Below are 18,748 nucleotides of genomic sequence, written 5' to 3'. Positions count from 1 at the left end.
CGAGGTTTCTGCCTGTTAAAAGGAAGTTTTCCCTTGCTGCTGTTAATAGATAAAGACTGTGAGGTGCAATGCTCATGGTAGAGTAAGATGAGATAAGACTGAATCCTGTCTGTAAGAGGGGACTGGATTGCATCCTGTCTTGATGTTGGGTCTTTGTTAATAATTTAACATAGAACATGGTCTAGACCTGCTATGTTTGTAAAAGCATCTTGAGATAACATTTGTTGTGATTTGGCACTGTACAAATAAAGATTGATTGATTGACTGTGGTGGGGTCACTGTAGGTGTCGAATTAACACTGAAATACCTGCAACCCACTATTAATAAAAATGTAACCAATCAAACATGTTGGAACCAGTAGTTGAGTTACTTTAGGGGCTAACATTAGAAGGCTAACAGTCAAAGCAACTTAAGAAGTTCACTTATTATCCATGGCTCATCCTGGACAGATGTCTGTTAACGCTTGAGGTCTTCCCTGTCTTCTCTTCTTTGGTTCTTTTGCATGTCCAGCATGTTACACTCCTTTCACACTTTGCTTGCATGTACTTTAAATCTTTCAAATTAAAACTCACAGTTTATTGTGCCTCTTTAGGCATCCTGGCAGAAACTATGACCAAGATGGCATGCGAATGCACATGCAGGTGAAATCCAGGTTTAGAAAACAGTTTTACACTGAGGACAACTTTCTTTTTTATGGAGAACCTTAGAGGACAAGGAGGAAAAAAATGTAAGCCTTATCCGGGGAAAGTTTTGAAGGATCCTGAGAAAGTTATGTGAGATTTTGCTAAAGAATTTATTGCAGGACACTTCTTACTTTTGACCACAGACACGGCTTAAGATCTACAACAGCAGAGGTTTGTTTCACTTTGTTTTAAGACAGTATAAACTATGGTGGCTCTGAAGGGCAAAACATTTCAACATTTCAGTGTGTTCAGAAAACACAACAATTCAGAAAACACAACAACGTGTTACCTATCCTCAACACCACACCTTCTTCTGGAAGTCTTTATATTCCACCTGATCCCAGGATCCTTGCATGGAACCACAGCTGTCATATCCACATTACAACACAGCTGCCTTTCACTGCATGCTTTTCTCGGTCTTTTCATTCCACCACATTGTTGTGGTGATTTAAAAGCACAGCTCAACCACATTTGAAGGAAACTGTTTCATTTTCAACTCACAGTGGAATCTCTTCATGGGATTTGAAGCCAGTACCATAAGATTGAAAGTGAGCAGCCCTATCCTCAACATCACAGGGGTGTTTGAATGAGCTTACTTTTGTAGGTCTTTTCATTACACCATTTGGACAGTGTATTTCAAAAGCACAGTTTATGCTGCAGACCATAGGGCATAATTTAAATGTCCATGTATGTGAATTAATTCACTGCACTATCTGCTTGCTGACATTAGAAGAACATGCTAACTCCACAAAGAAAGGTCCCAGCAATTCAAACTGAGAGCCTTTTTGTCGTGATTTAACATTTCTTACCACTGCAACACTGTGCCACCCACTGCCTGTAAATCACGGTTTTCTTAAAGCAGGTGTACTGAGAAAGCAACAGGCTTTTTGTAAAGCAACTAAAATAAAGATAATTATATATGATTTTATTGCCAGGTGGCCAAGTGGTTTGGAAAACCAAGGCAGTGTCCAATCCAAGAACAATATCATTTTTGCAGCTCTCTGCAACTCAACAAAGAACTGAGAGGAAGCTGATAAGCTCCTAAATATGCACAGGTGTGAGCACACATACACTCTCACTATTTTGCTACACTTTTAAATCAGACAGAAAATAGTGCAGAAACATGTTCAGCAGTCCAAAACAAATGCAAAGGATAAGCAATGTACCTCTTTTGCATGATTTTTTGACTGTTTATTGTTGATACATTTGCATTATATTTACTGTTAGTAGGTTTCCGCAGCATGGCTTTTCATTTGCAGCATGTTTCAGTCATTGCATTTGTTTTAGACTTTTGCACTGTTTCTGAATTTGCAGTCTAAACTGTTTCAGAACGTTTGCAGTTGTCAGCTGCTGTACCAAACCAGCACACTTATGGTTCCACCTTAAACAGCTCTGTAAAACCACTTAAGCCCCCTCTCCCATGCTATCAGAGGGATTATTGCCTCAAGTGTCTAATTTGGCTCAATAGACAGCTGTGAGTTTGGGCTCGGATGTATCATAAAGCTGCTGCTGCTTATAGAGCTCCTGCTGGTGAAGCTGTAACAGAATGGTCCACTGAGTCAGATCATGGGTCGATTCATAATCATATACACTTTATCTCTTAATAACTTGTCCCTGCTCTTGAATTTCAACTATAATTCAAAGTTAAAATAAAATCACACAGTGATGCTGTATATGTTTGAAATGAATGGCCACAAGCAGTGCCTCTTATTTAGCGCTTTGATTAGGCTCAGATATATAAGGTTGAAATTTGGCTAAATTTTGAGCGAGGTTGGAAGCTATTTCATGGTGAAAAGCAGGCTGTTTCCTCTTTGTAGCTTGGCCATTAAATTACATTTCTGTCTCAGCTCTAATTGAAAGCATCTTTGGCTGGATGGGATATGCAGAGCTTTGGATGGGGTAGTAGCAGACAAGCTGGCAAAGCCTGGCTCTGTTATTTGGATTAATATCCGCCAACACCTGTCTTTGGGGAAATTAATGGGTGTTACTGTGAGCAGCTTTCTTTCTTCCTCAAACCATTTCTGCTGATTTCTTACTTTCTTGACCCCCTCTGCCAGCTCTTTTTTCCTCCCTCTGTTGTCCTTCCCATACTTTCTCTCTGTAGATTAATTGCTCAGTGATACCGTATGTTAAGGACTTCTGTGAGTTTCCCAGCTGTTTGAAATTCATGGAGTCAGCAGGAATTGGCTGCTTGGTTCTATATGGTCTTCTTAAGTACTCTCTCCTCTCCTGTCCAGGTCTCCTTAAAGGCCCTCCCTCCTGTCCTTTATTCTCCTCACTCAGTTTCAGGTTCATCATTGCCATTTCTGTTGCAGCCTCAGTATGTCTGTTCTTGAATGCCAGCCTATAACCAACTAAGTATTAAAGTATGTTAGACCATCTCTCAACAATACTCGCTGCCTTAAGACCTCCATTATATTTTATCATAAGGATGCTTCTCTAACCAACACGTTCTGTTAACCTTAATAAGATGTTGTGAGCACCGGTTCAGGAGAGTGTAGGACTCACAGGCGGTGCCAGTGAGGGCCTTGGGTGTGCTCAAGCTATCTCTTTAATAGGCACAGCACCCCGAATTTTTTTTTAAAGTTTAATTACATGTTGAATGTAGTTCTCTTAACATGTGAGACCTATTTCAGTTTAAATCACGTCATCATGAATACATTTTTTCCCTCGGAAAAAAAAAACATTAAAATGCGAATCAGATCAGATGATCACTTTCAGCCAATTGCGCAGCACGCATTGAACTTTGACGTTACGTTCACTTACTTTGAGTTTGAGCCGCCAGTTTTCGATTGTTTAGCAACAGTGTATATCACAATGGATCGTTTTGTATTTCATGAATGTTCCTGCAGTTCAAAACAGCAAAGGAGAGAGATGTTGATCCAAGTAAGGCGTATTCTGGTGCTGTTTAATTGGGCTGAGGAAGAAGTGTTAGTCACTGACCAGGACTAAGAAAAGGACGGGGACAACGAAGGGGACCCGGACTTTCTGTTGAGGAATCAGGCATCGCCAAAGACTTCAGTTCTCAGTAAGTGCGTATGTGTGTATGTGTGTATTTTCCTGGTGCGTAAATTCAATGCATTTGGCAGTTGAGGCACATTTTTGAATTCCTGGTGGCTCACTTTTTCCTATTCGTTACTCATTAATGAAATGATGGATAATGGAACACTATTGATTTTGTTTGATCTTTGTATCTGAGCAAAAATGCGATGTATAGCTTGTTGCGTGTATGCAGGCCCTGTCACTGGCTCAGTTGCTCGGCGCGTAATTCTATATTCATAACTTTGTTTGTAGGCAGGCTCGTTTGCTCACCTTCAGCTGAAACTTCCACCTTGTGTTTTACATAGAATACATTATAGGTACCTTGGTACATGTCTGTGAGCGACTCTGCGTGTCTGCGCATAGGTACGTTTGTGCGAAGGTGTTTTTGTGCCCATGTGCGTTTAAGCGCATTGGTGTGTTTGTGTGCATGTTGGCAGATCATTAATTTAAATATCTTATATGTGAGAGCGCTTTCATTGTTAAGATGAGCACTCTCAAAGCACCAGCAAAAAAAAAAAAGGTCTTGAGCCGCCACTGGTCGCACTGTACATCATCTGAATTTGATTATTTCCCCATATATGTCTGGCATCGCGCTGTCCATAATGCACTAGTGACACACACTTCTTATAAATGTATGCCTTACAACCATTATTTGGTTTCCAAAGAGGTACTGAGAGTACTGAATTGAAATGAAAATGAAAAAAATATATCATTTTTCATGGTCCAGATCAAATATACTGAACTAATGGTGTGTAAGCACTTTTAATGTCTACACTTTAGAAACATTTAACAACACTTCATGAAGCCTGAAGCAATCTGACTGGGTCAATAAATTCTTTGTTACTGCCTGAACTATTAATGAAGCAGCTTCCTTCCCTTGTGTTTTCAGTTGGAGTTAAAATCTGTTATCATGAAGCATTGCTGCCTTACAGCCTTTTGAAAATTACCTAACTGTGCATCTGCACAACTCTGCAGGAGTTTTTCAAGACATCCATTGTGTTACCAGTGCAAAGTAACCAGAGAGAACTGCCATTAGAGCCGGTTCATGGTGGAGCTGTATCCTCACCCACCTTGGACACTTTGCTTGTCAGAATACACTTCCCATCCTGCTGCTTTTCTTACCGCTGCTGTCAAGAATAAGGAAGTGAAATGAGGGGCAGCAGGGAATGGAAGCCAGGGAAGCTTATTGAATACATAAATCACTTCCTGGATAGAGGCTATGTTGTTTCATTGCTAATGGATCTTTGCCACTGCTCGGTAAATCACAGTACACACAACCAGAAATGGTGTTACTTGGAGGCAGGACTTCTATGTAGGCAAAGAAAGATAGAGGACATTATTCTGCAGCTTTCTACTTTGTTTTCCTTTTTTTTTCTTCCATCCCCTTTTGTAGGAGTTTTGGGCCCACACAGAATTGCAAAACAAGCAGTATTTAGGTTACTGCCCTCTCCCCTCTCTGGGTAAATAGGCACTTATTCAACTTGGTGGAGTTTCATTAATCCCTAATGCTGAGCAAAGTCACCAAAAGTTCATACCTGAGCAGGCAGCAATAGTGTCTTAGCTTGTCCTTGTGAAATATTTCTAAAAACTATAGGAAAGCATATCTGAGTTCATGTTATATTCATAGACCGCTTAATGCAAGTTGTGCAAAAAAAAAATGTCCCACAGGTGAGGAGTTTATTTGCTCTGTTTAATCAAGGAGGCTATGTAAGGATACTAGATAATACATAACATAAAAAATGTATTTTTTTGGCCATGGTATTAATGTGGTTGTTGCATTTTTCATTACAAGATAAGATGAGGACGAGAATTTTTTTTTGTATAAAATGTTATAAATTCAAGATATACAAGGTCTGCAAGCAGCATTCAATGGACTCCTGCACCTCTGTGCCCCAGAGTTTGCTGCAAATGCCGTGTCTTTATCTGACAAAGAGTCAACAGTCAAAATGGATCTAAACTCTTATATACACTGTTAAAAAAATAAAGGGAACACTTAAACAACCCATCCTAGATCACGATTAATGAAGTATTCCAGTTGAAAATCTTTATTCATTACAAAGTGGAATGTGTTGAGAACCAAATAACATCAAAATGATCAGTGGAAATCAAAATCATTAACCCACGGAGGTCTGGATTCAGAAGCATACTCAAAATCAAAGTGGAAAATCAGATCACAGGCTGATCCAACTTCTGTGGAAATTCCTCAAGACAATTCAAAATGAGGCTCAGTAGTGTGTGTGGCATCCACGTGCCTGTATGCACTCCTTACAACAATGAATGTCAACTGGCATCGGAGAGGGTAATTCCCTCTCATTTCCACCTGTTGTCTGTTCCATTTGCACAACAGCAGGTGAAATTGATTCACAATGTGTGTTGCTTCCTAACTGGACAGGTTGATATTGCAGAAGTGTGATTGATTTAGAGTTACATTGTAATTTTTAAGTGTTCTCTTTATTTTTTTGAGCAATGTATATTGGACACAACATGAAGTGAGAGCACACTGTGAATTTAATGATTACCAAGTCATACGTGTTCTCCAACTTATTTTCACTTACCAGTAAGTGAGTGTTTGAAGTTTCATGGCGAGATGTCATGTCAAAATTAAAATTTCCCTCATGGCACTTCCTCTGACAAAACCCCACATTTTCCAAGAGAGCAGAGGTTAATCCCCTAGAAGGATTCAATCCAAGTATGACCCCCAAAATTCACGCCAGGCCGAAGTATACAGTTTCATGAGTATCAGGTATGAAAATAACTAGCAGTCTGGTGGATACTTCAAGGGATATTTCTGTTTTTTCTAAGTGGGGTTGTATGAGGCAATAGACTATAGTAAGTGTAATAGCCATCAGGGATTTGGGTTTGCTTGGCCCCTTTGTCGAGGAACTGGAGCAGAAACTAGGCAATCATCCCCTGGAGGGCCATGACAACTGTAATAGAGCTGGTCATTTTAATTAAATAAATACTATAGATGCTAGACACTATCACAACCAACTCACAATGTCATCGTGTTTGTAGCACTAATGTCCTTTTCTCATTTTTTTTTGAGTATATTGAACCAATAAAATGTCCTTCTCTGTATTTCATCAAATAAAGCTCAAGCTTTTTCTGTATATTAATTTGTAGTACATTTTGATTTATATTTTTACCTAACTTTTGAGCTAATTCAGCATCGTTTTTTATTTATAGGCTAGTGCATGAGGACATTAACTGTTGTAGGGGAAAAGATGGTGGCAGACTGTCATGAGTCGATGTTTAGTTTAGTTTTTTGCTTGTGTTCATGCCTTGGTCTTTCCTGTTTATTCTGTATTAGTTATTATCCTTTGTGATCCATGTCTCTTTTTGTACTTTCTTGTGTTTCAAAGGCTGCGTTCACACTGCAAGGCTTAATGCTCAATTCAGATTTTTTGCTCAGATTTGATTTTTAGTTTGCCTGTTCATATTACCATCTATAATGTGACCTGTATCTGATTCCAGTGTGAACTGTTTGCAGCTCCTAACTGCCCCGCATGCGCAAAAGAACAGTAACAATGACGTCACATGCAGCTGTTTCACAAACGTAAACATGGAGGAAGTCAGCATTTTCGCCTTTGTTACAAAGTTTTTGTGCAGTGGGAGCCGGAGAATGAATGACCAGGTGAGGAGGAGGTCAAGTATAAAGAAAAATGGCTTGTTTCGGCTATTTGCGGAGCTGTGGCCGCAAATACGATTGAAAGGTCTATGTGGATGCGGACACAGAGTCAAGAGTGGTGGGTCTGCGACGTTAATAGTTTCACAGAGACAGGGTTTATTCAAAACTTCCGGATGTCGAGGGCAACTTTCAATTACATCTGTCAGCAGCTCTAGCCAAGACACAGACCTGTTACGGTATGAACCCTCAAGCTTTGCTTGTATGGAAGTGTCACCCCATATATTTATAAGGTCCAAGACCTCGCTGTCCCTCCATTGAGGGAATTGTGTGTCAGAATTGTGACGTGTGTCGCTGTAAAGTGACGTGAAAATATCAAATGCGCATCAAATCCGCCTTGGCCGTTCACACTGAGGTCGAATTGAAAAGAAAAAAGATCTGTATCTGAATCAAGACCACATATAGAAGTGATCTAAATCTGTTTGAAGAAATCTGATTTGGGCCAGATTTGAGTGTTCACACTGCCTCTAAAAAATCTGAACTGGTCACTTGACCCCCAAAACATCGGATTTGGGCCACTTTTGCCTGCAGTGTGAACATAGCCTTAGTATTGTCTTGTGTTCTCTGTTTTGTAGGCCTGATCCCTGTTTCCAGTTTACTTACTTTCTGTCCTTGTGTGTTTCCCTCCTTTTTGATTACCCTCATTAATTTCACCTGTGTCCTGTGCTCCACACCTGTGTTAATTACTCTGTGTATTTAGTTCCTCTGTTTCCCCTGTCTCTTGTCAGATCACTGTCTACCCCACCTGCGTGTTTCTCTGTTCTAGTGGTATTGTGTTCCAGTGTGTTCAGTATTCTTGTTCAGTAAGTTTTGGTTTCTAAATTCTTTATTGTTGTATCTGGGTCCTCCTTCTTCATTTTACCTCAACATGACAGACTGTAGTGTTGGGAGTACTTTTTTTTAAAGTACGACTTATTTTGTGTTTTATTTTGACATTCACTCACCAGTGATTTTGGTGAGTCAGCAGTGATCCCACTTTTCACAAGCTCTTAAGCTTATTCAGTCCGATGAATAAACACATTCAGTCAGCCCCAGCTTTAATAAAATCTCACTCTTAACACCAGATTAAACTAACTCATTCACCAGCTAATGAGCTTTAATCCAAATACCACAATTTGTGGCTCCAGAAAACCAACAAGACTTCATACATATGTTGAGAAACAAATGGGAGATGTTGCTGGGGCAACATTAATAATTAATACAATCTATGATTTGCACTGTGAAACACTAGGAGCTTTCAGTGTCATCCGTGGGTCTGTTTTCCTGGAAAATAGAGGCATTTTCAGAGCATCTTTTGACCCCTTATTTTCTTTAATTAGCTCATGGTTTCCTCTGCGATAAAGTGTTTGAAATAATACGTCAGATTAAATAACATGTGCATGGTTTCTCCCTGCTGCTTTTTAAAGGTTGACGTTGATAGTGACCCAATCTGTCTGCTCCCTGTAAGGGGTGACTTTGGCTTTGTGCTCCTAGGCTCCTGCTCCTCATGCTCCACTAGCCCTGCCGCAGTGATTGCTAAAATCCCTCAGCCGGAAAAAACTTCATTAGAAAGGCGAGATAGTTAATGAACTCTGACCTCATGTCTACATCTGACAAGCTGCCTTCAGTCCCAACTTTCTCTTCTCAGCCACCTCTCAACATGTTTTATCTTTGGAAATTGCTCTTCTTGTTTCTTGTTTGACCAAAGCTACATATGAGATGGCACTTCTTGAAATCAGCTGTCTGTCCTAGGTAGCCTAAAGGAAATTAAAAATTGATCTTGGTCCTCTGCGGTGAGGAATGTGAGGCACGAATACTTCCCCTTACACCTCCTGCATGGAATAATAAAGGTGTTAAAGATTCTTTAGTGCCTTATTTTGACTGTGGAAGAGGAAGCTGGATTTATTTGTGTAATTATATGCCAGGCTGCCCTACAAGCCATGCAGGTGTAAGGCGAAAGTATTCTTTTCTTTGAAGTCACACATCAGATATTTGTACCTTTTTTAAATTAATCATTCTTAAATAAGCAGTGTAGTGTAACATTTATTCTGTCACATTAATTAAGTAATACTGTAAAAATACTGATGTAAATACCTGAGGAGTTGTAGTGGATGGGTATTACACTGATGCTGTCAGTCAGCAGGCAACCAACTGTGTTCCCAAAGAGAAGAATTATGTGCAAAAAGTCTTTACAAGGAGTAAAGAACCTAGTATTGACTCTTTGTGAAGGGCAAGATGATTTTTTTTCACCCCAGAAATCAATGATCAAGATTGTGATTTAGGAAACCCATCTTTATGTCAGGTATCAGAGGAAAACACAACAAGGAACCCTGCTGAGCCAAGGATGCCAAAAACATAAATTTAAAAAGTGAACTGCCTGTAGGGGAAAAAAAGAGAGGAATACAGAGATAGCACACAGTTAAGCTGACATCACAAAAAGCAGTGGGATGAGAAATTATATTAACCCCTTCCTCTGCGACTCAGATACTCTGTCAGGTTTTTTAAGATTATATTTTTTAATCATGCTGCAGTCAAATAGGCAAACGCCTGAAGGGAACTTACAGACATGCAAAGCAACCCAAGCAGCGATGTGCAGGGCTGAGAAACCAAGCCGATGTAGGAGTATTAAAAACTGCAGTTCCTTGAGTGAGTGGCCACTTGAGGCTGGCTCCAAAAGTGAGTCAAACTCCATTTAGCCCCATTTTAAATTTACAGCCTGGTACAACATTCACTGATCATAACCTTTCTGCAGTGCTTGTAATTTTAGTTTTTTTTGTATCTGTTAGTTGTATACTGTAGCAATGCTACTGATTGATTTCATTCATCATTACCAGGTATTAATCCTGTGCTCACAGTACCTGGCTAGTTACCTTGTTCTGGGTTCTGTGTGACATACATGTTGTTGTTGTTGTTGTTGTTGACCCTATCCTGCAGAGAAAACCGTTTGCTACAGTGATGAGGTGACCAGTTGCTTTTTGTTATCTGCTTCGTTTCAGTCACTGCCACTTGCTGTCTTTGCTGAGATGTGGACGGGGGAGAATTTAATTTCATGCTTTAGGAAACTTTAAGGTTAAATAGCAAATTTGCTTGCTAAAGAATTAATTGCCGACACAGACTGTTAAACTTTGATAACTTAGCTGATGCCAACCCATCACTCCTCAGCAGCAACACCCTCTTGTCCAAATGTGGTACCTTCATGTCACAAAATAGTGTCTATATTATACAATAATTATAGTGTCTCTGAATACAACTTTGAATTATCAGGTGAGGATAATTGATCATAAACCATATTTTAGATGTTTTATGTATGGTTAAGCAATGAGGGTTATTAAGAACTGCCTCCTTAAACACCTGACTACATTTTTGGAAGCAACAGTAAAGGGAGAGGAAGGAGCTAGAAGCCATGCAGGAAACATGGTCAGCAGTGCAGCTGAACGGTTCAGAAAATAGGAGAAGGAAGGAGCCTAACACAAAGAACCAAAGAGCTGTAAAGATCTACATCAGGAAAGAGATGAAAACTTTTTCAGTCTCAGTAAAAGAGACACAAGAGGAAAGCATAGGCTCCCTCTTCTCATAAAATCTGAACTTCTTAGATAAGACCCCAAGTCTATTTACAATTCTTTTAAGTTTGAAAAAAAAAAAAAATGCTGTAGTGGAAGTAGAAAAGTGTAATAGAAATGGTAAAAAGTGAAAAGAAGGGCAGTGAGAGTAACTTTCTGTGACTGCTCCAAAATGTTCTGAACTTTGATGAAGTTGTCTAAACTACTTTAGGATCATACACAGGTACAACCTACCACTGTCCATTAAGCCTGACTGCTAGGCTGACAGTGCTGTCAGCATCAACAAATTAGACTAGGCACCCAGTGTACAGAGGCATAGGCCTCTTTACCCAATCTCTACTCCCCATGTTTCCTGTCTCTCCTCAGCTGTCCTATCTCATGAGGGCAAAGATGTACCCGCCAAAAAAAACATTCAGTTTATATAGGAGTGTTTGTTGTGTTACCTGGGTTTCACAAAGGAAGCGCGTTGGCTGAAGAACAGCTTGATTTTCATTTGGTCTCCCATGTTCAAAGATAAGAGCATTCAGGCCACTGGCACAAACAGTGTGTCTCACACGTGTCTCATGCACCTTTATATAGAGAGAATAGAAGGCTCACCTATTTTTTTCTGTGACCCATGTGAGGACCTCAGTCAAACTAGACTAAAATTGATGAGTTGAAGGCTTTATCTGCTTTGTACAAGCCAAATTTATGTCACATGAATAAAAAGTAAAGTATGATAACTCTTCTTTAATACTTTTCAAAGTAAAAGCCTGGCCTGTTTTTTTCTGGCTTGTTTTTTCACACAATGCTTTTACTCTGAAGTTTTGTTCAGGACAGTAATTTGGTGAATGAAGTCACTTGCAAAGTTATTTATTCAAGTCTCTGCTGAACATTAATTGATAAAAGTTGTATTTTTTTGTTGAAAACATCAGATTAAAGTAAATATTTTTTGTTGTGCAATCTCCCTGGCATGCCATCCCCTCTGCTCATTTGGCTGTGTTAGTGCCTGTGATTAAGCCATAGACTGTATAAAATATGGACGTAGTATCCGTATCACCCAGTATCACCCATCTGTTCCTGAGCGCTGTTTTGAAGCCATTCGACGGCGGCAGCCATATTAGAAATGCGGAACTCAACCAGGCAGAGTGTGATGTAAAGGGGCGGAGTTTGAGCCTCCTAGCCAACAGCTATGTGTTCCCGTCCGGGAGTCAAGTCAGTCATGTCCTTATTTGGGCAAAAACTTGTAATCTTAATATCTTCTGAACCGTCACGTTAGAAAATAATTCACCACCCGTACAGTTTGTGCTGATAGAGAAATTAGCTACGTAGAGCCAAGCCGCTTTTTGAACCAGGCTGTAAACATGTTTATTAATGCTGCAAAGATCGTCTTTTTCCCATTCATGTCTATGTGGTTTCTGGTGTTTCTGCAGCCAGCCTCAAGTGGATCCTCGATGAATTGCAGTTTATAACACTTCTGCATGGGCTTCATAGTTTGAGACCGGAGGTTGCCGCTTTGTTTAAGTTAAGCACATGTTTTTAATGTAAGTGATAATTTTCCGAAAAGATGTTCCCCATAATCCATAATCTAAACACCCGAAAGCATCCCCTGATATGGAAAAAAAAGGGCATGAAATGTCAAACAGATTGTCAAGTGAAAAGAGATTAACGTGTATATTTTATTCACGTATTTTATAATTTACAGTAGATCACATGCCTTTCCCATGTAGAACCTATCCTGATGACATTTAAATACACTTCAATAATAGATCGTTTCGCCTTGTTTCAGGCAACACTTATGGGGCTGACAGCAACAAATCACGCAGCCAACATGCAGCCTGTGTGATTACTATGATTGCCCAAGCTGGAAATGTCCCCCGCTGCAGCCAACACGCTCCCTTTGGGGCTGACCTTCCACAGCTGCACCAAACCAGCACTAACAGGTAAGGGGAGTAAAAAATATATCTCTTTTACTTGTTGTGTGAAGTGCAGATCTACCTGTCTTGGCATACCAATGTGAGATGAACTACCTATAGGGCTGGCTGGCAATTTGATGACAATAACATAGTCTTGATCAAGAAGTAACTGAAATGGTACAAAAACCTAATAGTTTGCATATAGTGGCTGCCACGTTGTGTTTTATTGGTGTATGATGATATATAAGGGGTGTTGTATAAGTTTCAGATTGTGGATTTGGTCTTTGTTTCATGTTCATGTGAGCCTTTCTAACAACACAGTCTTGGTGGCTGGCAATAATTATTGCTTTGCTGTGTGTGTGTCTTTGGTTAAACTTTTGATTTACAATCATAACTGTCTCATCAAAAGCTTGGTAGTGATCATCAATTGTTGTAAATCAGGTAGTGATTAATGAATGAGTGGAGCAGGTGCTGAAGAGTACTTCATGGTTCTGACTTTACAGCCTTATGTTCATACACTCATAGGCCTACAGTATATTCTCTGGCTTTGAGTATGTCCAGTCTCTGTGGTGTTTGAGGATTTGGTTAATGCTTTTTGTTCATGTGAGCTTTCGACATTGATGAAGTACACTGTTTATTACTTTCTGAGTTCATATCAGTTGTTGTTGATAATCCAAGGTGCATTTTATTGTGTTTACTGCTTTTTCAAAATAGCATGTCCATGTTAGGTTTTGAGCACCCACCAGCATAAACATAAAATGGCATCTGTGACTGTCAGCAATGAGTTTTAAAATGACAACCTTTGTCCTGTTGCTTTTTTTGTAGCACTAAAAACAAGACACATAGATGTGCCAACAATTGTGCTGAATAATTCGGCTGGATGGTCGTTTGAATGACCTCCATTATTCAAAAGGCATTTTCCCCATTACCCTAATTTCCATGGATAGTTCACTGAGTGTTGTTGGAGAGAGCGAAGCGGAGTGTTTCATGTCCATTGTAAATGTGCTGTTTCTGAACCCTTTGCTTCCCTGGAACGATAGCTTCCTCATGTTATTAATTTGGTTAATTGAAAACGTATCTGCATGTACTATGAGTTATCTGTCTCTGCTGCTCTTAATTAAAATAATTTGCCCGCTCTATTGATCTTTAAAAACACCTTTGTGTTTTTTCTTGGACCGACATGCACCTTGCTCTCCAATTCTTATAGACACAGAGCCCACATTAAAATGTTATCTGAGAACACCTGACATTTCAGGCTTTTAAAAATATGAGCCGGACTAGTTCAGCCTGTTCAGGCATACAGACGATTTTTCAGGTCTTTTCAGGGTTCTGGTTTTGTTATTAATACATGCAAGCTTTTTAATATTTGCAGAAACAAAGGTCTGAATGACTGATAGGAAGAAGAGGTACAGAAAAGATAACTGCACTAGTATTACATCTCTTATATAAAAACTACAATCAGTAGATGAACTAAAATATGTATACAGTTGTTTTTTCTCTTCTGTGTTTTAACAACAAAATTAAAATTATGTTGACATAGGATTACTTTGTTAAGCAACTCATAATTATTCTATTACGAATTTGGTTTGCCTACTTTTGTTTTAACTACACTAATATAAAGTTATATTTTTGGGGGCATTTTCGCCTTTAATGGATAGGACAGCTGAAGAGAGACTGGAAATGTGGGAAGCAGATAGTGGGGGAAGACATGCAATAAATGGTCGAGGCTGGGAGTCAAACCCACGACGACAGTCTACATGGGGCGCACGCTTAGGCCGATAGGCCAACGGCGCCCCTACACCAAAATAGACCTATAATACAGTAATTATCATGTTCCTACCTGTATCATTATTTATAAAAGGATAGGCTGTACAGACGGTGGCAACAAATCTCCTTATTAAGGAAAAATAAAGCCTACCTACCTACCTACCTATCTACCTATCTACCTATCTATCTATCTATCTATCTATCTATCTATCTATCTATCTATCTATCTATCTATCTATCTATCTATCTATCTATCTATCTATAGGCTAGTAACCTGCATAATTTTGTTCAAGGGTCAGGAAGTAGGGTGAGCACATACTACTAGTAAACCCTGAACCATTTTTAAGTTTGATTCCTGCTCTATTGCCTGTTGGGCCATTCTGTATAGGTTTTGAGCTCAGTGTATGAATAGTCTAACTATGTTGAATAGAGTTTTTATGAGATTGCACACGATTCTTTGGGGGCACACAGTTGTCCTAACTTTATATTGGACCACTGATTTCCCTACATTTGACTGAATAAATTGCAGAGGTACAGAATAAATGACATTTATATAGCAGACAGCTCTTCAGATGGAAATGACACTCTGCTAACTCTTGTCTAGACTTTTGTACCAGATACTCCAGCAGCTGTTGGATTCTGGATGTTCCTGTTGAACTGTGCTGTTTTAGACATAACTCCGTTAATTGAGGAGGATGAAGAAGAAACAACAGCAACAGCAACAACAACAACAGAAACAACAACGAATACTTGACCAGGGGCCTGTTGCATGAAACTAGGATAAGGGATTAAGCCGGGATATGTTGCTTATCCTGGCTCAACTTATCCGTGATCCGGTTGCATGAAAGTAGGATAGGAGGAAGCAGGATATTCTATGACATTAGTTACCATGGAGATTTAGTCTTTGGAGCTAGCCTGCTCCAGACCAGGCTAAGTTCCAGGATCTATTTAATCTCATCCCTTATCTCAGTCAGCAGTCACCACAAATGGAAACTAATAGTTATTCTGCTGTCCACTACACATTGTTATCACATTCAACTAGACCCACAGTCATTATTTAAACATTTGTGATCATTGATTTGTAATCATTGTAGATAAATGATGATTTTAGATGTTGCAAATTGCAATTAGATAATTTAGTTTCCACACACGCGATATATAAAATACACATCCCATATAAATACACAGAGAGTGACATGATCTTCCTTTATTGAATAAGGATAATAAAAGCAGGTAAACCATCAGCTCCTTTCAAAACTGAAGCCACACAGTGACTCTACAAGATAGAAAGCATGGAATCAAAAGCATACAACAAAATAATGCATACACAATCAGTCTGTATATAATGTCTGCACACTGAAATAAATGCAGGCCAAATCCATACACAACAAATTAACAGACAAATTAATACATGCAGTAGCCTCCCTACAAGCTTGTATACACAATATACAGTGCAATTATAAGAGGTCAAATTAATTCAAATTTGAATATATATATGTCTCTGCCACTGCAGGCCATATATAACTGAAATTTAAAGCATGTTAACTAAAGTAATTCAACTATATTGGTCCCTGATCAGGGAACACGGCAGGCGTACAGTGTACTTACTGGATCATCATCATCATCATCATCTGGCATTGGTGGCTCCAGCAAGGAGATGGTGCTGCCAGAAACTGCAAGGCAAACCAAAGTCAGATAGTCCAAATGGATTAGATATGAATGTGCTTACATCACATGTAAAGATGGAAGAAGGTACCTTGTATGAAGCGGTTAGCCTCTTGGGAGGGACATGCATTTGTTTCTGTCCCCCCAAGGATCCCCTCCAAAACTGGCCTGCCTTTATTTTGTGATAAGGCCATGTCTTCGGCTGGGGTGAGGGCGGTGGGAGGTGACCCACCACCCGTTCTTTGTATTTGGCCTCTCTTTTTGACGGCTAAAACAGTACATCATTTGTGTGAGCAGGCACCTTCTGGGTACAATGTACACTTGTGTAAGTATTAGTCAGGGGGGCACTTACCATTCTGCAAGATGTTCTTGTATTTGACTTTTACTTGCTGCCAAGTTATTTTTGGCCCAGTCATGTTTAAGCCACACACACACACACACACACACACACACACACACACACACACACACACACACACACACACACACACACATATAAAGAAAGTTTCTATCTTGTCCTGTAAGTAAGTATATACATATATATACACACACACACTTGCAGGATAAGATAGGAGAAACTTTATTTCTCCCAAGGGGAAATTAAATCAGAGAGTTATACAGTCTGATGAAGTTATATTTACACAATTTCAAACACATCTGCATCGATTCCACAACAATTTTAATTTAGTGATTATCAAGAGTGTAAGTGTGTACATGTGCACTACTTACGCATTCAGGCGATCTGCAATGGTTTCCCAAGCTTTTTGGTGCTGTTTAATTATTGATGCTGTGTTGCCTTTCTTTCTGATTTGATCTTTCACCTCTTCATATGCTTCCATGAGGATCTCCTCTTCTGACGGTGAAAAGTATGCCGCACGCGTTGCCATGGTGAATCAGTGAATCTGCGATCGATATCTGGGGTCTATTTAAGGAAGCCGCGTACGCGCACTTAGCCAGGATTGGTTTCCCCTGGCTTGATGAATCCGTGTCTGCTCATCCTGGCTTGGTCTTTGTGCAACCGACTGAGCCTGGACGCTCTTGTTTTGGATTGGGTGAACTCGGCTCAGTCATTTATCCCGGATATCTTAATCCTACTTTCATGCAACAGGCCCCTGGAGAAGGTTCGATAAGGGGATGAAATAGCAAAATTGTTGCAATTGATTGTACTTGCACTTTGTCTAATGAACCACACTGTCTGGACCAAGCGGCAACCTCCGGTCTCAAACTATGAAGGTCAAGCGGAAGTGTTATAAACTGCAATTCATCGAGAATCCGCTTGAGGCTGGCTGCAGAAACACCGGAAACCACATAGACATGAATGGGAAAAAGACGATCTTTGTAGCATTAATAAACATGTTTACAGCCTGGTTCAATAAATGGCTTGGCCCTATGAAGCTAATATCTCTGAATATTAAGCAATGTGTAACTTGGTGCATTGCTTTTTTTTTTAACCTTGCTATATCCCAGCAAGAGGATAAAACACAAAAGAATACACTTTCAAATTAAAATCAAATCATTGAGTAAAGTTGTTGTAGGCAGGAGAGAAGCTTCTGTGGAAGACTAGGGAAGTGGTTGATCTACAAAGATTGAAAAGAGGTGCAAAGAAGAGGTGCAGAAGAAAACTACAGGGAGATGTAATCAGAGGGCAGAATAACAACCAAAGAAGACTAATGCTCACACTTGCAAATCGCTTTCTTCGTCAAGATGATATCTCCACACTAGTAATTATATCAAAATCTCCTGATACAATAACCCCACAGTACAGTATTTATTGCAATATTAAAACATTACAAATTAAAATTGGGAAAAAATTGTGGTAATAATATGGCTCTGAGTAGCTCATGAAATCCACCCATCTGTGGTGAGTGAGAGCTTGAGGCTCTATGTAACTTTAGCCTCTGTCTCTTTGTACTAGAGAGCTGGCAATAGTATTTGACTAAAGTGTGTCCATGATGGGAATTAATACTTTAGCTCCAGTGTGTTTACTAAACTTCTGAATCCCCCAATTTTTGACCATAGAAAATGATCAGCAGGTCTTTGGCTAGATATTCAACAACATATCTCCTGATCCCTTGAGCTTTCACACTGTTGTAGTGAAGTTAGGCTGTAAACACTTACTTTGGAGCCTTCTGGCTTGGTTGGATTTTTTTCTTGTGAACTGTGACAGTTTGCCAAGTTGCTTTTCATATTACTTGTATTTCCCGACGTGTAGAGCACAGCAGTCAGATGGTATCTGTACTGTATATTGTGTTTTGTCTGTCACCTTTTTATTAATTCTCATTTCTTGACACGGGGAAAACAAAATGCGTCACATTTTAGATTTAAGCTGCTGGTGCATCCAGTTTCAAAATCATCCTATAGTTCTTGTCCCTTACTACTAACATTGGTGTCTGCCATTTTCCCTGGAATAGAGCTGAGTCAGTGAGCATAGCGCGAAAGATTGTTAGCGCATAAGATTGTTGGCAGAGATGT

General features: G+C 39.6%; 1 protein-coding gene across 1 annotated transcript in view; it reads left to right on the top strand.

Annotated features, from left to right (window-relative positions):
- The first annotated feature begins 3,333 nt into the window (after positions 1–3,333).
- Positions 3,334–18,748, top strand: part of spon1a (spondin 1a) — a 149,353-nt gene continuing 133,938 nt past the window's right edge. The window contains exon 1 of the mRNA XM_034680712.1: positions 3,334–3,711. The gene's annotated coding sequence lies outside the window, so the exon portion shown is untranslated. The remainder of the gene's footprint in view (positions 3,712–18,748) is intronic.

The sequence above is a fragment of the Notolabrus celidotus genome, chromosome 3 (genome assembly GCF_009762535.1).
Source record: "Notolabrus celidotus isolate fNotCel1 chromosome 3, fNotCel1.pri, whole genome shotgun sequence".
NCBI classification, from domain to species: domain Eukaryota; kingdom Metazoa; phylum Chordata; class Actinopteri; order Labriformes; family Labridae; genus Notolabrus; species Notolabrus celidotus.
This window is presented reverse-complemented; position numbering and strand designations above follow the sequence as displayed.